We start from the raw sequence: 23,841 nt of genomic DNA on the forward strand, positions 1-23,841 counted from the left end.
TTTTTTCCTCTTTTTGTTCCTCTGACCTCCCACATAAGTGTGTAGCCTACACAAGAGCAGGGACATGGTCTGCTTGTTGGCTACTGTGTTTTCAGCCCTAGGACTCACCTTGCACACAACAGCTCTGCAATGAGACAGATGAGTCTGATCTAAAGAGAGAAATTAAGGTGAGAAGTGAAGAGCACAAATTTCCTGTCAGAGTTCCCATTCCTTGTTTCAATTCCTTCTGAGGCCTGGTCATATTTCTCCCTTTAGCTTCTGGGGGACAGTCTGATGAAATGTGCCCTCCTAAACTTAAGCGAGTTGCTTTATGCTTCTTAGATCTACACAAGAAATCAAAAGAGACCCATCTAATATACCATGGCACTTAGTAAGAGCTCTCTCCAGCACCTCAGAGGAGTAAATAACAGAAAGGAAAACTGATGAATAGATGTATAACTTAACTACTTAATTCAGTTAGACTCCTAACGGGATTCATCTTATAAGTAACTAAGGTGATTTCAGATTGTAGGATATATTTTCTTCCTTCAGAAATTATCTTCTTACCACCAACTTGAGTGCCTGAAATTCTATCACTACAGATTTTGGAAGCACTCTGTTCAAATATAAATACTCCTGGGAAAAGCAAACGTTCAGCCAGTGACTATTTTAACAGATCTTAGAAAGCTAGGCTCTTCTGAATGATGTATAGTCACCTTAAGGAAGGAGAAGGGAAGGGATCACAGACATGGGAAATGGCAGGATAGCAAAGATGAATTTTAACCATTTTTCTAGCATGTACACTGGGGGATTACAGATCCTCTATTCATGGAAGACCAATTGCATTGATGGCCCAGTGAATGGCCTCTCTGGATCTTACTTTTATAATGTGATTCTACAACCATTCCCATTAAGAAGCTGGATCTGGGGGCGCCTGGGTGGCTCAGTGGGTTAAGCCTCTAGTTTGGCTCAGGTCATGATCTCAGAGTCCTGGGATCGAGCCCTGCATGGGGCTCTCTGCTCAGCAGGGAGCCTACTTCCCCCTTCCCTCACTTGCCTCTCTGCCCACTTGTGATCTCTATCAAATAAATAATTAAAAAATTAAAAAAAGAAAAAAAGAAAAGAAGCTGGATCTGTTTCCATGCTGCTTGAATCTGAGCTGCCCTATAACTTGCTTTGGCCAAAAAAATGTGACATAAATAATATCGTAACCAGGCCTCAAGTGGTACTTTTGCTTCCACTATTTCATGGAAACCTGCCATTTCCATAAAAACTAGCCAGCTCACTCTGCTGAGAAATGAGACAAGTGGCTACCCAACCACCCTCTTGGCCAGCACAAAGGTAAGTGAGGCCATCCTAGACCAGCCAGTTCCCAAATGATCTGACAGTTACTCACAGTTGCATGATGAAGTCCAGCCAAACTAACACCAAGCTGACCATGCTCATGAGTGAACAAATGTTTGGTGTTCTGATCCATTGATTTTTGGAGTAGCACACAGCAATGGCTAAATGACAAAATACCAGTCTACCCTAGAAATCCCAAATCTAGGGATATGTTGCTTTCCAAAACCATCTGGAAGTCTTAGATTCTGATACCACCTTCCCTTGACAGTTTATACTGGAAGGTTGGGTTTTCCGGGTTGAGCACCTACCTTCTACTTACCCTTCAACAGCACAATATCACCACCAAGTGTGATGGTGTTTCTAAGGAACCTTCGTTCAATGTCTCACTTTGATGTCAGGAACATGGCTCTCTTTACCACTGGTCTGGCCTCACATTTGGGAATCTCACCTTCTCCAGCACCTACCACTCACACTGAAAATGATTCTTGGACCTGGGCCAGAGGACTCAACTGAGAGATGACTGTTCAGGAAAAAGGTATAGGAGAAGAGTCCTAGAAAAGGAGGAATAGAGAAGGCAGTGAGCAATTGATATCAGGCTGGAGTTGGAGCCAAAATTGGGTGAGGCCAAAATGCAGAATCTCAACCAAAATTGAGAGAGCAAAAAAGTGGAAGTTGGGCTAGTGAAGAGTGAATAATAGCAATGAGATCACATTCGTCTCCCCTTCTCTCTTGTTTCTTTCATTACCATGTCTAAAGGGGAGAACAGGATAGTCAGAAAAGCAACACATCTTCCTTCCAGCCTTTCCCTCTTTTTCTGTGCCTACTGTGACTTGAGAAGAAGCCCCAGTGTATGTCTGGGTAGAAACAGATGCCTCTACCCCCAGCCTCCTCCCTTTGTCCTGTCCTGCCTCCTCCTTATTACATTCTCACTACCTATGGTAAGAGGTGAACACAGGGATTATTTGGGCATGGCGGAGGTGGGATTCCTCTAGACAGTTTAGTGACCAGCCTGTCATTCGTGGATGAAACTATGGTGGGGGGAAGGGGAGGTGAGGCTTCCATGGTTGGACACAGAGACCCTTAACCTTACTAACCAATGAGGACAATGATCTCCTGTAGACCTAGTATGTGTCTACTGGAGAAAACGGGGCAGTGCTCCTTATGATGAATGGAAAAAGGTTTATTTTATTTTATTATTTTATTTTACTATGTTTTATTTTGTTTTATTTTAAGGTAAGAAGAGAATCTATAATCATTGTCAGGAGCCTGTTCTAATAAATACCCTAACAGGATAATTTTTTATAATAAATGTGTGGGTTTTTGTCCCCTATATTTCACTTTGGACCTCTTTACAGAGCAGAAGGGCAGGTTTATATTTGTGTTACAGACTGCAAAGCAGATGTTGCATGCAAAGACAACTATTGTTTTCCTAGAGTTTCAGCCATTAAAAATATTATGCTTCCTTATAGTCCTGGAAAGAAAGGGGGAAAAGGAGATAGGGAAGCAAGGGAGAAAAGGGCTCAAATCTGCAGATATGGTGACCAGAAGACCCATGTTCTCCCTGACTCCCACCACCCAGGAGGGGCAAGAAATTGGAGTGGATGCACAGGTGCACCCAGAAGTGGTAAACCCCAAGCAGAAGTGGTCCAGTCCCAGTGAAGATTCCTACACCTTCTGGGTAGAAATCCAGAGCAAAACTTTGGATACCAGTAAGGACCTCAGCAATAAGGATATCAGCAGAATTCATGCTGCACTGGAGGGTAGAATTCCTCCAGCTCATCATGCTCCATGAATTCTGAAGTGACCTTGAGATGGCAAGCAACCCCAATGCTGATAAAAGGGGGCGGAGGGGGTCTCTGACATGGATGTATTCAATTAAGATTAAGAAATGGCTTTATCATGCATGTCTTGGTTGGATGGTGGCTCATACCACTTCATCTGAAGATGTACGGTATCCAACACATTACTCAATGTATGAGTGAGCTCTTAATTCTGTTTTCTTAGTTCCTTTTGAGTCAGAACAAATCTGCCAGGACCCTATTCCATAAGTCTTTCAGAGAGATACCCTGCCTCTGTAGGTCTGTTACATGTTAGAGGTTTGTTTTAGGGGCCAATTCAGTGCATGCCCCTTCCATCATCAGCAAGAAATGAGATAACAAGCATGTGGGAAACAATAGGGAAATAAACGCTGCACAAGTTTCTGAATTTGTGAAGTTGATGGAGATTGTCTTCATTGCATCTCACAACTATGTCATGTTCAAAATCACTGATTCCTTTTACCCAAAGAAAAATGTAGCCCCAAAATATATTAGATGTCCTTTGAAATATGTGTACTTCATCTCCTCTTGTCATCTCCTGATAAGATTAATGAAATAAGGGGTGCCTAAGTGTCTGCAGTCAGTTAAGTGTCTGACTTTTGGTTTTGGCTCAGGTCCTAATCTCAGGGTCATGGGATCCAGCCCCGTGTTGGGCTCTGTGCTCAACACAGAGTCTAATTAAGATTCTCTCTCCTTCTCCCTATGCCTCTCTCCCCACAAAATAAATAAATAAATCATTTAAAAGAAAGATTAATGACATAATGCATTCAAAGAACCTAGCACAGGATAAGAGCTGGTTAAATTACGTTGTGTTCTATCTTTATAAGACAGAAATACCATGCTCCAAACTTCTTGTGTCTTAAGATGAAATCAATGCAGAAAAAACCCTCAACCCATTCCACAATAACCTTTGCCCCTAGCTCATTATAAGAGCAAATTAACAGCCCACTTCGTAGGCAGTAGGTTGTCAAGAAGCACAAAGGCCTGGGCCCAGAGAAAAAAAGGAAAAAGAAAAAAGACATTTTCTCAAATCCATGGAAACTGAAGACTTACATAAATTTCATTATACAATTTGCCATTGCTACAGATGCATATACTATTTTAAGCATTATTTTGCTTTTGCTTTAAAAAAAAAAAAGCCATCTTGCAACTGCCAAAATATGAATTGGTTTCCCCATCTCCTGTCACCTTCACCTAGGCTCAGACACCCTCATGACTGTCACCATTCTCCGGACTCTGTCCATCTCTGCAGCTCATGGCTCAGGTTGCTATAGAAGGTAAGTGATGGTGACCCTTTTCTGTGCACTGGATCTCAATGAGGGTGTTAAAAATGGAAAACCACTCTTCACATATCACTGAATCTCTTCAAGGAGGATGAGAATGTGGCAGCTCTGATGATGTAGAGAAGTGGCTTTTAATTCTCAGATCTTCATGAATAGAAACTAGAGTTGTGTCTGTATCTTGAAAACTACATCAAAAGGGTGGGGGAAATGTTAAATTTGTGACCTACTTTTGGTTACTGGAAATATAAACTACAACCCACTCTGTACACTGGCCCCCAAGTATCACATAACACACACCTGGCAATCTTTTTTTCATTCTCTACATCTACCTCTTTATGTCAGCCAGTATCCTTTACTTTTAAGGGGGTGAGTTCTAATCAGTGTTTATGTTGCAGTTGGCGCAAAGTCAATAGCATGACTCCCTTTCCAACCCTGCATTCTGTGTTGCACATTGGTGGCTTCAAATCAGCTGCAGTGGGAACATTTACACAACAGAGAATGCCAAATGTCACGAACCAGGGTTGTGGGTTTTTGTTGAAAGATTTTTTTTTTGAAAGATTTATTTATTTATTTGAGAGAGAGAGTGTGTGCAGAGAGAGAGGAAGACAATCAGACTCCTGCTAAACAGGGAGCTTGATGTAGGGCTTGATCCCATAACCCTGAGTCAAAAAAAGGGTCAGATGCTTAACCAATTAAGCCACTCCAGTGCCCCAAAATAGATGGTTCTTAAACACTAATTATCATCATAGCACTGGTTTAAGGAAGGTAGGTGGGAGCAATCAAGAGAGTACCAGGTGCTTAAGCAGAAGAAGGAATTGATGGTGTTGGAGGCAGAAATGAGGTTCATTTAAAAAGGGGGCCCAGGGCAAAGAATACCATCACCTACTTCACAATTTCTCCTGTACTGTCTGCTAATGTCCCACCCCAGACTGTAAGGCCTTCCCTGTTCCATACTTACCTCAGATATTTACACAGGCACACCTTCACCTTGAAATTTCTTATCAACCATCTCCAAAGATGGTTGGAGATAAAACCCATAAAAGCCATAGATCTTATTCTCTGAAGCTGTACCCAGATAAAACTTGTATATTGCACATTAAATAATCTTTCCAGAGTATAATACCAAGTATAATACTACTTGCAAGCTGATTAAATATTTTGATTAAAATATATATATATGAATTCACTTTTCTTTTTTTTCCTGTCAAATGTAATTAAACTTCATCTCTGCATTTAGCTGCTAGTGTTCAAGTAGAAACCCAATGCCTGACTGTATGTTATTTTAGCAGCTAAATTAATTGCCTTCCTGCAATAGTGAGAAGCAATGAACTACATATAAAGAATCAGTATTTCATGCTCTTTACCACTTTAACTGCCCAGGACAACCTAATCTATACTTGAGTTAACAGGTTTGATTTCTAAATTATTTATTTTCCTTCCCTTGTTTACTAGAAAGGAGAAGCTTTTGTGATACTGGAAAAAGAAAATGAATAATACAGGAAACTATATGTCTGTAATGTTAATATTAGCACAGAGTTGAGCTCTCAATGAAACCTTATCTACAGAACTAAACTAGTCAAACAAAATGACCAATACACATTTATTCTGAAAATCTTTGGGTCCAATTCAATTAGGCTATGAAGGCGACACAAAGCCTTAATGAACTATTGGACTAATGACATGTTTATTTGGTAATCAAGAACAAACGCAGTTCAATTTTAATGCAATTACCTTCTTTAAAGGACACTTCTTCGTAGGATAATGATAAAAAGTGGAAGGTTTCTGAAAGAGAAGATGTTTAGTATTAAATTCAGCTCTATTTCACATCCATAGCTTCTAAAATGCAATGTGGTAGAATGCATTAGTGGTCCAAATTATTCATTCCTCCATATAGCTATGCCCTTTCCCCAGAGACTGCAGTTCTGCAAAAATCTGTATTTCCTGACCCCTTGATTCCAAGTTCAGTCATGTGTTTTGCCAATAAGTAAAGTATGAAAAGGACTTACATATTTCCACTTGCTCTCTTGAGTTTCTGTCATCACCAAGAAAGGGTATGCCTGGGCTGTCTATATCTCAGTAGGAGGATAAAAAGCACAGAAGAAGAGCTTTGCCAGATAACACATTAACACACTCTAGCAGAGTTAAGCTTAGAAGAGAGACATCAGCCAGCCTACGATACATGAGTAGGCCTGCCAAATTAGCCAAGTCATCAACTCACCAGTATATAAGCTATAACAATATATGGCTATTATAAGCTGTTGAGTTTTAAAGTGGTTGGTTACACAAAATAGCTAAACCATATATAATGTCACTCCCTTTCACAGTTTCTTCTTGAAGAGTGAAGAATTTTATATACACAAAGGATTTCCTAATCAACACACAAGTGATTATCAAAATCATACTTTGCCACTTCATAACTATAAATATGGAACACTTTCTTTAAGAATCAACATTCTTGGGGCACCTGGGTAGATCAGTGGGTTAAAGCCTCTGCCTTCAGCTCAGGTCATGATCTCAGGGTCCTGGGATGGAGCTCCGGATTGGAGCCTGCTTCCTCCTCTCTCTCTGCCTGCCTCTCTGCCTGCTTGTGATCTCTGTTTGTCAAATAAAAACATTAAAAAAAAAAAGAATCAACATTGTCATATTATATCTATCAAGTCTCATAATTAGTTCAATACCAGAAACATTGACCAAGCTACCAATATCATGTGCTACATCCTGAGAACTCAGAATTGAGGAAGAGCTCTTAAGTAGAGCTCAGGGTCTATGTTGGGGAAGAAACACTTTTATCTACCCTTTAAGATTTTTCTAGCTGGTCTGGTCTAAGAATTAAACAGATGTGAGACAGAGTAACAGGAGGGGAAAAAAAGTTTAATTATGTGCACACAGAGACTCAATAATAAATTAAGACCCCCCAAAAGGTCAAGATAGGCAGCTTTTATACTTCTTAGACAAAGAGACGATAAATCTGTGAGGAAATGACAGGACAAAGAAAACATGTTTGGAAGCTTTAATTAATAAGGAATTTTTTTTAAAGATTTTATTTATTTATTTGACAGACAGAGATCACAAGTAGATAGAGAGGCAGGTGGGGAGAGAGAGGAAGCAGGCTCATCCGCTGCATGGAGAGCCCGATGCTGGGCTTGATCCCAGGACCCTGGGATCATGACCTGAGCCGAAGGCAGAGGCTTAACCCACTGAGCCACCCAGGCGTCCCAATAAGGAATTTAAATCGAATTTGGGCTGTAGTAGTAAATCAGTAAAAGTAACAAAGTGTCAATATAGTCTTTCCAGCTCTCAATTCCCTATCTCAGGTGATAGAATGTCTCTTTATCTCCCTGTATAAGGAGGGTAACTTTCACATGGGAGATTTATTTGCTGATTTCTGGAGACAAAGAGAAATGTAAGAGTGTTCGTCTTACATTGGCTATTTCTTAAGTAATGCTAATTCAAAATAATCAATATGCCAAAGTGGCACATTTTGGGGTGGACTACCCTCGGCCCCCACAACTATCAAGGGCCTGGTGACGCCAAGACAAAGAGCCAGAGTCCTTGCCGAGTGCCTTCCTAAACCCAGATGTGTTTAGTTCTGATTTCTTATATTGGAAACATCACTTTGAAAATACCCTCTTTGTCTAGAAAGACTTGAGTTTTATAAGGGTCTCCAAGATTCTGATAATATGCAATATTTGAAGATTTTAGGCAGATAAGAAGTTGAAATTGAAAACTAGGGATACCTTAAATTCTAGGAAAAAACTAAGGATGCAATCAGTTATGTTTTCATACTGAGGGTGTAAAGATTGGACTTTTATTCAGTTAACAATAAATTTTCACCAAGTTATCTACTTTCTCCATAGCAGCTGGAAGTTTTTTCTTCCCAATTTCCCCTGAGGGCCATGGACTCAATATGTGAGAAGAGAGGAACTGACATTACTCTGGTAGCTGTGGAGTGATTTCAGTGAATAAATATGAAGGGAGATCAATTTTTTAAATCCTTCTCAGTTAATTTTCTGAATACAATATGTAAATATGCTTTTTATACTCAGATTTCATAGTAAGTACATCTGTGATGAAATCACAATCTTACCTATTTCATAATATTGATCTTCCCTCATAGATAAGCCTTGTAAATACATTTTCAAATTCTTTTCTATTAAGAATTTCTATATTCTAAATCTATATAAATCTAAGAGATTATATTACTTTCTTTAAGATAGAAACTATGGGTGATTACTTTGATGAGGAAATGTGTAAAATAATAATGATAATCAGAGGCTCAAAGTACTTTACATGTTTAAACTCATTTAATTCTCACAGCTTTGTAAAATAGGTGTTATTATTATTATCCCCAGTTTATAGAAAAGGAGATGGATGCAGAATGGTTTTGAGAGCTGTCCAAGGTCACAGAGCTGGTAAGTAGTAGAGCCAGAGTTTAAAAGCAGGAAATCCTCCAGAGTCTTTGCTTAGGCCACCAAGATACACATTCCTCTCTTTAAAAAAAAAAAAAAAAAAAAAAAAAGGCTGCCTGATCCTTCCCCTACTGCACACCCTTTTTAATGCATTCAGATTGACTCACTGACACTTACCCAAAAATTTGGGAAGGGACGGTGCTTTTTACATACAAAGCACTGTGTACTAGCACTGGAAATACTCCATAAACAAAACAGAGTATTTGCCTTCTTTGGGCTTGAATCCTGTGAAAAAAGTATTAAACCAGTAGTTAAAATAAAATGTAAAGAATATAATCTAGTCAAGGGGTTAGAAAAGACCTCCTAGAGAAAGTAGCATTTAAATTGAGATCTAGGGGGTGCCTGGGTGGCTCAGTGGGTTGGGCCGCTGCCTTCGGCTCAGGTCATGATCTCACAGTCCTGGGATCGAGTCCCGCATCGGGCTCTCTGCTCGGCAGAGAGCCTGCTTCCCTCTCTCTCTCTCTGCCTGCCTCTCCATCTACTTGTGATTTCTCTCTGTCAAATAAATAAATAAAATCTTTAAAAAAAAAATTGAGATCTAGGGGTACTTGGGTGGCTCAGTCCTTAAGCGTCTGCCTTTGGCTCAGGTCAAGATTTCCGGGTCCTGGGATCGAGCCCCACATCGGGCTCTCCGCCCAGTGGGGAACCTGCTTCTCATTCTCCCACTCCCCTAGTTTGTGTTCCCTCTCTTGCTGTGTGTCTCTCTCTGTCAAATAAATGAATAAAATATTTAAAACTAACTAAATAAATAAAGATCTAAAAGATGAATAGGAGTTAGCCAAAGAGTAGAGGAAATGTCAACAACAAGAGAACACTCAAGAGCAGTGGAGTGTGCCTGATGTTTATAGAGAAGGACAGGAGCAAATGACAAGAAATTAGTTCAAGGGCTTGGGATTTATGTCAAGGAAAACAGAAAATAATTAAAGAGTTTAAGGAAAGGAGTCGCATGGTTAGATATACATTTTGAAAGCACAATAATAAGAGCTGTATTGGGGGGCAGAGAAGCCTGTGCCCCTATAATTACCAGCTCAGAAGAGTTCCCTTTGGATGGACCTAGAGGGTATTATGAGAAATAAATCAGACAGAAAAATACCATATGATTTCACTTCTATGTGGAATCTAAAAACCAAAATAGACTCATAGATATAGAGATAGAAAAATCTGGTGGTTGCCAGAGGGGAAATGGATGAAGGATGGACAAAATACAAGGAGATTAAAAGGGACAAATTTCCAGTTATAAAAGAAATGACATGGGGATACAATGTATAGCATACAGAATATAGATAATAATAACACAACAGTTTTGTATGGTGACTGATGGAAGCTGGGTTTATCCAGGTGATCACTTGACTTGTATACCAATGTTGAACCACCATGTTATACAGCTAAAACTAATATAACACTGTATGTGAACTACACTTTAACTTTTTTAAAATGAAGAAAGAAAGAAAGAAAAAGTGAGAGGAATCCCTATCATCTCCATCCTCGTACTGATGAAGGATGGTTGGAAGACAAGAGGGCAGGAACAAGGTCCCCCCCAACATCTCTCTCCCCCGAGAGGAAACCACTTTTAAGATTTTATTTATTTATTTGACAGAGATCACAAGTAGGCAGAGGAGGCAGGCAGAGGGAGGGGGGGAGCAGGCGGAGCAGAGAGCCCAACGCAGGGTTCAATCCCAGAACCCTGGAATCATGACCCAAGCTGAAGGCAGAGGCTTTAACCCACTGGACCACCCAGGCGCCCCAGGAAACCACTTTTAAAAGGAGTTTATACCACCATGGATGAGCCTTCCATCCTTTCCCATTTGACGAAAACCCGTTTAGATGACAGGGTCAGGGAGCGTTAATCAGATTAAAACAGCCTTGCAACAAGCCCATAAAAAAAAACCCCTAAATGTAGAGACTCTGATGACAACCCTCTCGGGCCCCCTTCCTCCTTGGGAGCTTCGTACTATCACTTTGTTATTAATAAATCTTGCTTTGCGGCCCACGACTGTCTGGTCTACCTCTTCATTCTTCCAAGCAGTGTGACTTAAAAGGGGGCAGGGGGTACCGACAGAGGAAAAAACTCCTGTAACAATACCGACGTAAGCTTGTAGAAAGTCTTCTAGCAAAGACCCCAACCTCCATACTGGGTAACAGTTTTATGTATTCTGGCTCCTCCCATCTTAAAAGAACTCCATCCTTGAGGACCCTTCCAGTTTCATCCCATCCCCTGCTCTCTTTCACTCTTCATTCCTCTCCAGCTGGGCTTCAGTCCCTTTGCTTCACCAAAACCACTCTTGCCAAGGTCACTGGTAGGAGCAATGCTGCCAAATCCAAGAGTTGCTTGTCTGTGGTCATTTCTCCAAGCTTCTCAGCAGGAGTCCATACCCGGCACCGCACCATTCTCTAAGAGCACCTCCTTATCTTGGCTTCTGTGACTGTTCAAGCTGCACATTTTACTCCCACCTCACTAACTTCTCCTCAGAGACTTCCTTTGCTAGCTCTTTTTGTTTTAGAGCCTCAAACTCCAACTGTTGGCAGGCCCTGGGACTCCAAGCTGGCTTTTCATCTCCATCCACACCCACTTTCAGGCTGATCTCATTACAGACCCACAGTTTTAAATACCAGCTAAATTCAGGTGACTCTCCACTGGACATCTCCAATCCTGACATCTCCCGAAGTTTCATTTTTCACTAGACCCCACAGATGACATAGTCAGTCCCACACTCAGTACAGGATTGCTGAATTCGTCAATGAGGAAAGGAATAAAAGATCTGTGGTGTTTCATTTTCTGTCTGTAACTTTCACAGAGAGCACTTGCTAATTTCATACATCCTCTAGCATGAAGATGCAGCGGAAGATAAAGACCTTCAGAAGAAAATCACAATTGTTTCCCAGGGAAAAGTCCACTGTATTAAAACAGTAATTCAGAAAGCAGTAGCATAATTTTGTTGCTCTTTAAACCTTTAGAATTTTATCACAACTAAGGGATATAGGGAATATATCCATATCCCTTAGATAGGCAGATACACTGACTAGTGATAACTGGGTTAACCTTTCTTTATCACTTGCTTTTTGATCGTAACAAAGCTTTTAGCTTTTATTCCATAATTTACCCTTCCTTAAAATGAAAACAAAGAACTCCTTCTATTTAAGATATAATAAAAATTTTAGGTTTCACAGAGGTCTTCTGAAGCTTTAGTTTTAAGTCTATGGACCATGACATTCCATTAAAACCACTGGTTCTACTAAAATTCCTTACTAATTTCACATTCTTTACCTTATAAAATGTTGAATATCGAAAATTCCAATTTTTAACGGACTTTGCTTTGTGACTGATTTTCTTCCAACCTTACGCTTACTGTGATGGTTCAATAATATTTCTTTCTCAATTGCCTTTTTTAACAGCTATGTTATTATTGTCTCCCTCTTTTTTTTTTAATATAATTTTTTATTTTTTATAAACATGTATTTTTATCCCCAGTGGTACAGGTCTGTGAATCACCAGGTTTACACACTTCACAGCACTCACCAAAGCACATACCCTCCCCAATGTCCATAATACCACCTCCTTCTCCCAAACCCCCTCCCCCCAGCAACCCTCAGTTTGTTTTGTGAGATTAAGAGTCACTTATGGTTTGTCTCCCTCCCAATCCCATCTTCTTTCATTTATTCTTCTCGTACCCACTTGAGCCCCCATGTTGCAACACCACTTCCTCATATCAGGGAGATCATATGATAGTTGTCTTTCTCCGCCTGACTTATTTCGCTAAGCATGATACGCTCTAGTTCCATCCATGTTGTTGCAAATGGCAAGATTTCATTTCTTTTGATGGCTGCATAGTATTCCATTGTGTATATATACCACATCATCTTTATCCATTCATCTATTGATGGACATCTAGGTTCTTTCCATAGTTTGGCTATTGTGGACATTGCTGCTATAAACATTCGAGTACACGTGCCCCTTTGGATCACGACGTTTGTATCTTTAGGGTAAATACCCAATAGTGCAATTGCTGGGTCATAGGGCAGTTCTATTTTCAACATTTTGAGGAACCTCCATGCTGTTTTCCAGAGAGGTTGCACCAGCTTGCATTCCCACCAACAGTGTAGGAGGGTGCCCCTTTCTCCGCATCCTCGCCAGCATCTGTCATTTCCTGACTTGTTGATTTTAGCCATTCTGACTGGTGTGAGGTGATATCGCATTGTGGTTTTGATTTGTATTTCCCTGATGCCGAGTGATATGGAGCACTTTTTCATGTGTCTGTTGTCCATCTGGATTTCTTCTTTGCAGAAATGTCTGTTCATGTCCTCTGCCCATTTCTTGATTGGATTATTTGTTCTTTGGGTGTTGAGTTTGCTAAGCTCTTTATAGATTCTGGACACTAGTCCTTTATCTGATATGTCGTTTGCAAATATCTTCTCCCATTCTGTCAGTTGTCTTTTGATTTTGTTAACTGTTTCCTTTGCTGTGCAAAAGCTTTTGATCTTGATGAAATCCCAATAGTTCATTTTTGCCCTTGCTTCCCTTGCTTTTTGCGTTGTTCCTAGGAAGATGTTGCTGCGGCTGAGGTCGAAGAGGTTGCTGCCTGTGTTCTCCTCAAGGATTTTGATGGATTCCTTTCGCACATTGAGGTCCTTCATCCATTTTGAGTCTATTTGTGTGTGGTGTAAGGAAATGGTCCAATTTCATTTTTCTGCATGTGGCTGTCCAATTTTCCCAGCACCATTTATTGAAGAGGCTGTCTTTTTTCCATTGGACATTCTTTCCTGCTTTGTCGAAGATTAGTTGACCATAGAGTTGAGAGTCTATTTCTGGGCTCTCTATTCTGTTCCATTGATCTATGGGTCTGTTTTTGTGCCAGTACCATGCTGTCTTGATGATGACAGCTTTGTAATAGAGCTTGAAGTCCGGGATTGTGATGCCACCAACGTTGGCTTTCTTTTTCAATATCCCTTTAGCTATTCGAGGTCTTTTCTGGTTCCATATAAATTTTAGAATTATTTGTTCCATTTCTTTGAAAAAGATGGATGGTACTTTCATAGGAATTGCATTAAATGTGTAGATTGCTTTAGGTAGCATAGACATTTTCACAATATTTATTCTTCCAATCCAGGAGCATGGAACATTTTTCCATTTCTTTGTGTCTTCCTCAATTTCTTTCATGAGTACTTTATAGTTTTCTGAGTATAGATTCTCTGTCTCTTTGGTTAGGTTTATTCCTAGGTATCTTATGGTTTCGGGTGCAATTGTAAATGGGATTGACTCCTTAATTTCCCTTTCTTCTGTCTTGCTGTTGGTGTAGAGAAATGCAACTGATTTCTGTGCATTGATTTTATATCCTGAGACTTTACTGAATTCCTGTATAAGTTCTAGCAGTTTTGGAGTGGAGTCTTTTGGGTTTTCCACATATAGTATCATATCATCTGCGAAGAGTGATAATTTGACTTCTTCTTTGCCGATTTGGATGCCTTTAATTTCCTTTTGTTGTCTGATTGCTGAGGCTAGGACCTCTAGTACTATGTTGAATAGCAGTGGTGATAATGGACATCCCTGCCGTGTTCCTGACCTTAGCGGAAAAGCTTTCAGTTTTTCTCCATTGAGAATGATATTTGCAGTGGGTTTTTCATAGATGGCTTTGATGATATTGAGGTATGTGCCCTCTATCCCTACACTTTGAAGAGTTTTGATCAGGAAGGGATGTTGTACTTTGTCAAATGCTTTTTCAGCATCTATTGAGAGTATCATATGGTTCTTGTTCTTACTTTTATTGATGTGTTGTATCACATTGACTGATTTGCGGATGTTGAACCAGCCTTGCAGCCCCGGAATAAATCCCACTTGGTCGTGGTGAATAATCTTTTTAATGTACTGTTGAATCCTATTGGCTAGTATTTTGTTGAGTATTTTCGCATCTGTGTTCATCAAGGATATTGGTCTATAGCTCTCTTTTTTGGTGGGATCCTTGTCTGGTTTTGGGATCAAGGTGATGCTGGCCTCATAAAATGAGTTTGGAAGTTTTCCTTCCATTTCTATTTTTTGGAACAGTTTCAGGAGAATAGGAATTAGTTCTTCTTTAAATGTTTGGTAGAATTCCCCCGGGAAGCCGTCTGGCCCTGGGCTTTTGTTTGTTTGGAGATTTTTAATGACTGTTTCAATCTCCTTACTGGTTATGGGTCTGTTCAGGCTTTCTACTTCTTCCTGGTTCAGTTGTGGTAGTTTATATGTTTCTAGGAATGCATCCATTTCTTCCAGATTGTCAAATTTATTGCCGTAGAGTTGCTCATAGTATGTTCTTATAATAATTTGTATTTCTTTGGTGTTAGTTGTGATCTCTCCTCTTTCATTCATGATTTTATTTATTTGGGCCCTTTCTCTTTTCTTTTTGATAAGTCGGGCCAGGGGTTTATCAATTTTATTAATTCTTTCAAAGAACCAGCTCCTAGTTTCGTTGATTTGTTCTATTGTTTTTTTGGTTTCTATTTCATTGATTTCTGCTCTGATCTTTATGATTTCTCTTCTCCTGCTGGGCTTAGGGTTTCTTTCTTGTTCTTTCTCCAGCTCCTTTAGGTGTAGGGTTAGGTTGTGTACCTGAGACCTTTCTTGTTTCTTGAGAAAGGCTTGTACCGCTATATATTTTCCTCTCAGGACTGCCTTTGTTGTGTCCCACAGATTTTGAACCGTTGTATTTTCATTATCATTTGTTTCCATGATTTTTTTCAATTCTTCTTTAATTTCCCGGTTGACCCATTCATTCTTTAGAAGGATACTGTTTAGTCTCCATGTATTTGGGTTCTTTCCAAACTTCCTTTTGTGGTTGAGTTCTAGCTTTAGAGCATTGTGGTCTGAAAATATGCAGGGAATGATCCCAATCTTTTGATACCGGTTGAGTCCTGATTTAGGACTGAGGATGTGATCTATTCTGGAGAATGTTCCATGTGCACTAGAGAAGAATGTGTATTCTGTTGCTTTGGGATGAAATGTTCTGAATATATCTGTGATGTCCATTTGGTCCAGTGTGTCGTTTAAGGCCTTTATTTCCTTGCTGATCTTTTGCTTGGATGATCTGTCCATTTCAGTGAGGGGAGTGTTAAAGTCCCCTACTATTATTGTATGATTGTTGATGTGTTTCTTTGATTTTGTTATTAATTGGTTTATATAGTTGGCTGCTCCCATGTTGGGGGCATAGATATTTAAAATTGTTAAATCTTCTTGTTGGACAGACCCTTTGAGTATGATATAGTGTCCTTCCTCATCTCTTATTATAGTCTTTGGCTTAAAATCTAATTGATCTGATATAAGGATTGCCACTCCTGCTTTCTTCTGATGTCCATTAGCATGGTAAATTCTTTTCCACCCCCTCACTTTAAATCTGGAGGTGTCTTCGGGCTTAAAATGAGTTTCTTGGAGGCAACATATAGATGGATTTTGTTTTTTTATCCATTCTGATACCCTGTGTCTTTTGACAGGGGCATTTAGCCCATTAACATTCAAGGTAACTATTGAGAGATATGAATTTAGTGCCATTGTTTTGCCTGTAAGGTGACTGTTACTGTATATGGTCTCTGTTCCTTTCTGATCTACCACTTGTAGGCTCTCTCTTTGCTTAGAGGACCCCTTTCAAGATTTCCTGTAGAGCTGGTTTGGTGTTTGCAAATTCTTTCAGTTGTTGTTTGTCCTGGAAGCTTTTAATCTCTCCTTCTATTTTCAATGATAGCCTAGCTGGATATAGTATTCTTGGCTGCATGTTTTTCTCGTTTAGTGCTCTGAAAATATCATGCCAGCTCTTTCTGGCCTGCCAGGTCTCTGTGGATAAGTCAGCTGCCAATCTAATATTTTTACCATTGTATGTTACAGACTTCTTTTCCCGGGCTGCTTTCAGGATTTTCTCTTTGTCACTGAGACTTGTAAATTTTACTATTAGGTGACGGGGTGTGGGCCTATTCTTATTGATTTTGAGGGGCGTTCTCTGAACCTCCTGAATTTTGATGCTCGTTCCCTTTGCCATATTGGGGAAATTCTCCCCAATAATTCTCTCTAGTATACCTTCTGCTCCCCTCTCTCTTTCTTCTTCTTCTGGAATCCCAATTATTCTAATGTTGTTTCGTCTTATGGTGTCACTTATCTCTCAAATTCTCCCCTCGTGGTCCAGTAGCTGTTTGTCCCTCTTTTGCTCAGCTTCTTTATTCTCTGTCATTTGGGCTTCTATATCACTAATTCTTTCTTCTGCCTCATTTATCCTAGCAGTGAGAGCCTCAATTTTTGATTGCACCTCATTAATAGCTTTTTTTATTTCAACTTGGTTAGATTTTAGTTCTTTTATTTCTCCAGAAAGGGCTTTTATATCTCTCGAGAGGGTTTCTCTAATATCTTGCATGCCTTTTTCGAGCCCGGCTAGAACCTTGAGAATTGTCATTCTGAACTCTAGATCTGACATATCACCAATGTATGTATTGATTAGGTCCCTAGCCTTCGGTACTGCCTCTTGTTCTTTTTTTTGAGTTGAATTTTTCCGTCTTGTCATTTTGTCCTGAGAAGAGTATATGAAGGGGCAAGTAAAATACTAAAAGGGTGGCGACAACCCCAGGAAAATATGCTTTAACCAAATTAGAAGAGATCCCAAATCGTGAGGGGGGAGAAAGGGGATAAAAAGAGGTTCAAAAAGGAAGAAAGAAAAAAAAAAAGAAAAAAGAAAAAAAAAAGAAAAGAATTTAAAAGAAAAGAAAACACCTTTCAGAAAGTGGTTGTTTTTCTGTTTCCAGAATTGCTGTTCTTCTTCTCTTTGATCTCTGATGGATTTTCAGGTGTTTGCAATCTTTAGATAAGCTATCTAGCTGATCTCTGGCTAGCTGAAGTAGTCTCAGCCAGCTACTTCTCCGCCATCTTGACTCCTATATTGTCTCCCTCTTTCCTGTGGCCTTGAACTATAGGCTAAGGAAAGACTGCGTTAGAGACCTAGTTTCTGACCTTGACTGTGCCACCAATCAGCCACGTATGATTAATATATAGAATTCTGAATATTTTCTTCTAATGAAGAAGTTGAGATCCATGGGGTTAAATGATTTGCCCAATTAGAAAATGCTAAAAGAACAAAATAAATTGAAGATATTATTATTTTCATCCTCATTCTGTAAATAAATTCATTGCAGCTTTTATTTCCATATTTTTTAAGTAAGAAAATTGCCTGGATTCCTAAATGTGGGCAAGACCTAATTCTCCAGGTTTAACAAATGAGGGAGTTCTAAACTTCTCTTGTACCAGACTGAGTCAGAGAAATTATAGGGACTCCATGAAAACCTGCTCTTTTGCTTCTTTTCCTGCTTCTGCTGCTGGGACATACAGCCCTGCCTTAACGCATGCCTTATAGAACAGACAATGTATGTCCTCCTTGTAAAGGCCAAGAGTTTACTGACTTCTTCAGAGTCTTGCAGCACAATAGATAACACATGGGGAGAGACTGGGAAGGATCATCATGAACATTTTCCAAGGTTATTGACTCATCGAGATCCCTGGCTCAGGGCAGAAGTGACTTATGGAGAACATCTAAAGGCTTGTATTTGTTCCTGGATCACTGGGAAGTTGCCTACACAGGACCATTGTCCTCAGTAAAAATGGTAGGCCCCAAGGAAAGAACAAGACTCTTCTCTCCTTTCTGAGTTTCCTGGATGCTCTGTCGGTATCTATACTCTATTCTTTAATAAATGCTGCTCTCACTTCCTCCCAGCTCACATTTGATTTCTAGCCTGCATGGAGTCAAAGACCCTCTTGGCTGGGCCTGTGGGACATCCCCTCTGGGTCCTTGTGCCCAGCCAGCCTACACCAAGACCTAGCAACAAAAACCTCCTCCCCTGAGATATCTCCATTGCCAACTATGGTGATTAGCCCTTTAATTCAAGAGTGCATGAATGCTTGCTAATAAAAAAACCTCATTTTTTTCTCCAAGTCATCCAAGCTAATAAGCATCCCCAGTGTATTTTGTTTCAACACACTACTTCAGTCTAAAGTTGCAGATGTAAGGTGGACACACGATAAAGTAGGTGGAGAGAGTTCCCATGAACACATCATCCACCTCCAGATAGGCTGCCTCCATCTGAAGCACGTACAATGTTTCTTCAATAAAGCAGCCCCCATTCTCCACTCTTCTGATCCCACATCCTCAGTACTCTGAAGGAAAACTGGACTATGGGTTTGAGGGGTTGGGCAGAAATGAGTAGGAAGATAAAGCAAGGCTGAATAAGGCAAGACTGCCTCTGGGCAAAGTCTTTCCAGACCCCTTTCTTCCCTGGTCCCCATGCCTTTTTCCCTTCCATGGCAAAGCATTCTGTCTCTTGGAGCAACTGAGGGTTATGTGGCCACCGGCTGCCCTCTGGACCTCCTGCTCATTACAACAAGTTCCCGTGCTTTCTACACTTCTCACCACGGAGAACTCCAAATTACATTCCTTGAATCTCAGCTAGATGGTAGAAGAAATAAGAATTTAATCATAGTGACCCATACCATTGATTGATTCACTCATTCAACTTGCATTTCTTGAGATAGCTATCTCATGATGGGTGTCATTCAACTCCCATTTCTTCCCTTTATGTCAGATGTTGATTGGCACAATGACATAGAAAGATGTGTGTAAATGGCATTTACAGGTTAGAGAGATCTATAAATAATTACCCAACTCCCCAAAGTGTTGTCAACTGAAATGATTTTCAGTTGGTAAAGTTTTAAACTGTGGTGTGTGGAGGCAATGTGAAGAGGGAGCAGGGAGCCAATGGTGGAGAGGAGAAATTTGCCTAAATCCTAGCCTTCAGGCTGCTCTCCTTAAAATCAGAAAAATCCAGGGAGAATGGAGGGACAAGTGTTCTTAAATCAACTTCCTTCCCCTACAGAGAGTTGAGTTTCCCCAAATACCTTTAAACCACTACACACTTTGTCATTGTAACTGAAGGGACAGTCCTAGAATCAATGATATGGAATAACTTGACCTTGACAGGTTGTTTAGAGGAAATGGATTATTTGTATGGTAGGAAAGGGATCATGCTCATCTTTTGTCTGCAGTAATGTGTAAAATCAATAACTGAAGAATTGATTCTCTACTGGGGGAACTAGGTAGACATAATCAGCTATAGAATAGTCCTTTCTGACTCCTATAGTATAGCGTACAATGGCCCCCTGTGCAGTGTTTTTGCCCCTCATTGAAAGGCGACAACTTTCATTTCAGTGTGACAGGCACAACTCTGCCTTACTTACAGCCTGTTAGTTTCTGCCTTGTGCCAGCTACCAACGGCCTGGAGCAGAAGCATCACCATGAACCAAAAAGCATAGAAACCATTGCACCTGGGACTCTTGATTCTGGCCCAGAGTAAAGTAGCATCTTCTCCTTTTCTGTTTATTCAGCAGCCCCCAGATATCACCAGGGTGGGTCCTGCAAAAGAAGGGGAGTTATAGTCAGTCCCACAAGCAGATTTCCACTGATGTGGAAGTTACTTGCAGCTCTATCATGACCACTAACATAACACATTTTATTTTCAATCGTTAAGGGATTATGATGCTAAATCCTTTCACATTTTCCCAGTTTCATTATGTGTTGGTTATCCATCACTAGTTTTTTTTTTTTTTATTTCAAGGAAATATTGGTTTTAGAGCAGTTAAGAATGTTATGTTGGTAATGACCTTTTTAAAAAAAAAAAAAAACAGATTTTATTTGAAAGAAGAGAGAGAGCACAAGTTGGGGAGGGGCAGGCAAAGGGAGAGGGAGAAGCAGACTCCCTACTAAGCAGCTGATCTCAGGACCCTGAGATCATGACCTGAACCAAAGGCAGATGCTCAACAACTGAGCCACCCAGGAGCCCCAGCAATATTTCTTTTTTTTTTTTAGAGGAAAATCTATGGAAAAGCAGGAAGGTAGAAACTGACATTAAAGAAGTGCATTGTTGGGGCACTTGGGGGCTCAGCTCGTTAAGCAGCTGTCTTCAGCTCAGGTCGTGATCTCAGGGTCCTGAGATTGAGCCCTACATAGGGCTCCCTGCTCAGTGAAGAGTCTGCATCCCCCTCTCCCTCTGCCAATCCCCATGCTTGTGCTCCCTCTCAAATAAATAAATATTTTTTTTAAAAAGAAAGAAAATCTCTCCTTCTTTAAAAAAAAAAAAGTTAATTGTTGAGGACAAAAAAAAAAGTGTGCTGTTTCAGAACAAGTGTTATGTTTGTTTAAAGTTTGCGTTAGCACTTAACACCATCTATCAGCTTAGGCGTCTAAACAATTTGGACAAAGAGTCTAAGAAAGTGCAATTGCAATGATGCCAAAAATAGCTACTTCTGTATTTTTAGACAATACCATTTTAGATCACATCCCTGTGTATTTTCATTTACTTATGAGCTGCCAGATTATTAAAGTAGCAATTAGCTATTCAATCAGCCAAAAAAACACCTCAGAATTTCTATATCATATTAAGCAAAGAAATACTAACCTTTTTATTATGGCCTTCTTGTCTCCTTGTGCCTTTAAACAACATACAAAAAACAAAAAAAGACTTAAAAAAAACTCTTTAGTCAGGGTAAAAAGTTCACATAAGTCATTTTGTGACACTGGAGAGGAAATAGGTTCCTAATATACAATAAACATTCTGATTGCATGTTTTGAGTGAACTTTTTTTTTTTTTAAGATTTTATTTATTTGATAGACAGAGATGACAAGTAGGCAGAGAGGCAGGCAGAGAGACAGGAGGAAGCAGGCTCTCCATGGAGCAGAGAGCCCGATACGGGGCTTGATCCTAGGACCCTGGGATCATGACCTGAGCCGAAGACAGAGGCTTTAACCCACTGAGCCACCCAGGCGCCCCTTGAATGAACTTTTGATCAGGGGGTGTTGCCTGAGTGACAGACTGTCAATTGAAGAAGTAGCTATTGGGTGGTTGGAGCAATTTCTGATACTTCAGTAGCCTTACAAGTGACAGAGATAACGAAGCAATTGCAAGAGAGCCCCTAAATCAGGGGTGCCTGGGTGGTTCAGTGGGTTAAGCCTCTGCCTTCTGCTCAGGTCATGATCCCAGGGTCCTGATATCAAGCCCCGCATCGGGTTCTCTGCTCAGCCGGGAGCCTGCTTCCCCCTCTCTCTGCCTGTTTCTATGCCTACTTGCGATTTCTCTCTCTTTGTCAAATAAATAAATAAAATCTTAAAAAAAAAAAAAAAAAGAAAGAAAGAAAGAAAGAAAGAGAACCCCCTGATCATCAGGGCCTGGTTATGAGGTTTCTTGCTCCCATCTGGCTAGCATCTGGCTAAATGCAAACATTCTGAACTTCAGGATTGGAACTCTGAACTCACTGTCTAGTATAACTGAAATGGGAAAATCATTTTTCAAACTACTTACTGAGAAACTCAGGAAAGTCCGAGCATCTACGTTATACTAGTGTTCCTTCTAAGGTGTCCTACCTCTCATCATAGTGTATATTTGTAAAGGTGGATTAGAAATCTACAAATTACAATATTGAGATTTCAAGATCGAAGGAGAGAATAGACTATGTTCTAAGATCTACAATTGCCAGGATTAAATGAAATCTTATACTTTTAATGACACCCCTACCCCCACTTCCAAACTCTGTAATAAGCATTAACTAGTACAACTCAATGTAACTCAAGAGGAAATTTTCCTTGAAATAGATGGCACATCAACTCCAGATATAATTGGGCTCTGGGAACCAAGTCCATGTGCAAACAATAAAAATCAATCAGCAAACAGCTACTGAGTATGAGCAAAAATACTGTCTTCAGGGCTATGATGCAGTTCAATACTAAATACAGTTCAAAACTGAATAAGCTCTACAGGGTCTTTGAATCCCATAGGAATGACAAAAGAACCCATTTATAAGATAAATTTAGAAAACAGAGAAGCTGTGTCAATGCTTGTTTAGTTGCATTAGGTCCAGTTAGCTTATCCGACAAATAAGGGCAATAATGCCTATTCGACGGAATCATTGAGAGAATTGTGTCAGATGAGTGTCTGTAAAATGTCTAGGGCAGTATTCGGCACTTAATTGACATTCCTTTAAATGACAGCGGGGCTGATGGCTGGTGGTGTTGCTGTCTTTGCTGATGATTTTCTTGCTGCTGATGTTGTTAATGAAGAGATGACACTGAAGACAGCAATCAGGAAACTCCTGTTCTACACATGATTGGATTTAAGGGACAGATTATATCTGAATTCTAAATAAATGGGAATAAACAATGATGTGTTCTAAAGTCCTTCTTGAAAAGAGAGTAGAGAGAACCTAGGAGAGGCTGCCTGGGACTTCCTTCTAGGTCTGCCCTAGGACAGACCACACAGTCAGGGCTTGGAGAGAGTCACTAGGAATTCAGTACAGGAGGGATCGCTCTTCACAATGACATATTTCCTCTTGTTATCTCAGGAATAAGAAGGCCTAAAAGAAGAGCAACAACACAGATCGCTTTCTAACTAACACATCTCAGGAACTAACTCCTCCATATTCCCATGGAGTGAAGCCCAAAACACTCGAGTGGGAAGTGGGTGGGGAAACAAACTGGGCCTCTGTTTTTCCCAATCTCTTTCCCTTTATCTCTGGTTTTCCCTTTCTTTCTTTGACCCAGGAAATCTCTCCTCTCTGTACTGCAATCCCTAGGCTTTTGAACTCAAAACTGACGTATCTTTATCCCAGTCCCTGCTGTTTAATGCCCAGAAAAGGAAAAATCTGGGGGTATGTCTTACAGTTATGGAGGGGAAGAATAAAACTTTGCCTTCTACCCTCTTAGGTTTTTTCCCTGGGGTCCTGCAAATTAAAGTGACAAAAAGTAAATTAACAGATTAAAGGGCATACAGATTTTATTTAATGTTAATTTTTACAGGACATAGAGGCCTTCCTAGAAAAGAAGTAAAGACCCAAAGAAGCAGGTAGGTTCGAGAGATAACATACCATTTTTAACAAAGAGAAATAAACTGTGGAAATGTGAAAAGACA

This window comes from Mustela nigripes, chromosome 5, assembly GCF_022355385.1.
Source record: "Mustela nigripes isolate SB6536 chromosome 5, MUSNIG.SB6536, whole genome shotgun sequence".
Classification (NCBI taxonomy): Eukaryota; Metazoa; Chordata; class Mammalia; order Carnivora; family Mustelidae; genus Mustela; species Mustela nigripes.